The sequence below is a fragment of the Amphimedon queenslandica genome, unplaced genomic scaffold, assembly GCF_000090795.2.
Source record: "Amphimedon queenslandica unplaced genomic scaffold, v1.1 AMPQUscaffold_7954_Cont20099, whole genome shotgun sequence".
NCBI classification, from domain to species: domain Eukaryota; kingdom Metazoa; phylum Porifera; class Demospongiae; order Haplosclerida; family Niphatidae; genus Amphimedon; species Amphimedon queenslandica.
Genome location: NW_003551766.1, coordinates 1 through 2,290, shown reverse-complemented (window position 1 = coordinate 2,290; position 2,290 = coordinate 1). Strand labels below are relative to the sequence as shown.

The window sequence follows — 2,290 nt, the reverse complement described above, 5'->3', positions numbered from 1 at the left end:
TATAAACTATACAGGAATTTGTAGTTTTTGTTTCAAATCAGGATACATATCTTGCAGTAGATATAAAAAGTGTCCGAGTGGCCTTTTATCACCTAACGCTTCAGCTCTTGACGACAGACACTGTTTATAATTATTTTCTGTCAGCGAGGCTTTCGAGCAGCTCCTCTTGTGCCATCTATAAATGAGACCAACGTCCGGAGCTCTCAGGACCTCGATACGACTCTTCAAAACCTTTTGAAAGAGGTCTACGTCTTCACCACCCCACCCCATCATCTTAGTATTGAGTCCACCAACTTTAGTGTAGTCTGATTTATAAATACAGAGCATTCCAAAAGCATAGCCACCCCAATGCCCACGAAAACGCGAGTGCTTTCTACGAGCGTTTTTATCGGGGTTTAGAAAACGGGAGTTGTACATTTTGAAAACCTCCGGGTAATAGACCATTTTTCCTTGATTCGTGTTCTTTCGGCAGCGATCAAAGAACGTGATGTTGACTTCCATGTCAACGTCACAGAGGAAAGCCAAGTCATTCTTCTCTAGCGTCATCATTCCTTGATCTAGTGCCTGAGCTCGTGAGAAGTTACCTTCCCTTTAACAATGACTATGTTCACTTTGGGCGTGGTTTGTCGTATCTCATTAATCTTCTCTTCTATGTCGTGGACGTCGTTTTTGCCGAAAATGACCAAAACCAGTCGCAACTTGTCATCACGGGAATAAATCTTCTCAAACATCTCAAGGTAGTCATAGCAACGCTGGGTAACATCGGATATCGGTACGATGATATTAATCAATTCACTTGCATCATTCTTTGACGGTTTTACAGTATAGCCATTTTGAATGGGCTGGAAGATCCTAACACGCTCGTACAGAGCCGCTGAGGTATGCTTCACGTCAACAAATTTCCCATCTATGATGTAATCGTTACCAAAAATAGGATCGTTCTTGACAAACCCATTTATTATCGTACGAAGCTTATACCGCTTTGGGGCATATTTCTTATTTATTTCTTTCGTGGCTTGATCTGTGGCACGTCTAAACTCTCTTGATAGATACTTAAAGAGTCCAACGTGATGATGTGGCTCTGTAGTCTCATCGTTATAGAGATTATTAGTGTCGAAATAACGCCAGTTGCGATACTGGTAATGATTAATAGGCCGGTATCTGGTCGTCCGACGATACTTGATAAGGTTCTTCTGACTGTCGAGAATACTTTGATCGTCTCCTCGTACCAGATCGCAACCAATCTGTATGATATCCTCATCTAAGAGAGCGTTGGGTAACTCCTGACACGCTTCCATCATCATGTTACCAGCTGTATCAGCTTTCAGGGAGTACTTCTTGTATTCGATTGTAGCATAGTAGTAATGGACAGAATACATCCTCTCTACTGATGAGATGGGATAGAGGGAGAAGGCATTGGTGAGGAGGGAGTCTTCTTTGTTTAAGATGTCAACTAGTGGAATCCTTGTATCATCTTGAAGAAAGAACTAGAGAGAGAGAGAGGAAAGAGAGAGAGAGAGAGAGAGAGAGAGAGAGAGGGAGAGAGAGAGAGAGAGAGAGAGGCAGAAGTAAATTGAATGATATAGAATACATACAAATTTACAGGAAAGCAATGCCTTTAGTTAATTGATGCATGGAAATACATGTACAAGCACATGTACATGTACACATGTATCCTATTACATGTATTACATGTAATAAGAGGAAAATTAGACACAGATGTTAAAAATACATGGAATACCTCAATTAAGGATTACATGTAACTTTATAAAGCCACACAAACACAAACAGACACAGACTGAGAGAATGTGACTAATAGTTCATATCCTGACTGAAAGTGCAACAGTACAGAAAGCGTATAATGAAAGGGAGTCAGTGACCCATTCACATAGTGCAGTTAATAATGTATCAAGTTGTACTAGAGTACAAAGTAAACTTGATCAATATAAGGATAACAAACAACAGTAGGCTAATCCTGTTATGTTCTATATGCTGAGTATGAATAGAATAACAGCTAACAATAAACTGTGCTAGGGTACACACATATATGTACAATGTACACATATAAACAAATAAATGATAATAATAAACATTATTATTTATACATGTACTGTAACTAAATGCATTTAAAATGGCTGTAACTTGAAAAATTGAAGTCGGAATTAGCTCAAACTTTGTACACAGCACAAGGACATCAATATGTATCAGAAAATGTAATAAAATTTTGGGGTGATTTCGGAGCCATTTTTGGAAAAAACCATGGGCTATAGCCTTGGGTATTTTTCAGATT

At 39.0% G+C, this 2,290-nt stretch overlaps 1 pseudogene; it reads right to left on the bottom strand.

Moving 5' to 3' along the window:
- Positions 1-6: 6 nt before the first annotated feature.
- Positions 7-1,511, bottom strand: LOC105315805 (chondroitin sulfate N-acetylgalactosaminyltransferase 2-like; annotated as a pseudogene).
- Between the last annotated feature and the right edge of the window lie 779 nt (positions 1,512-2,290).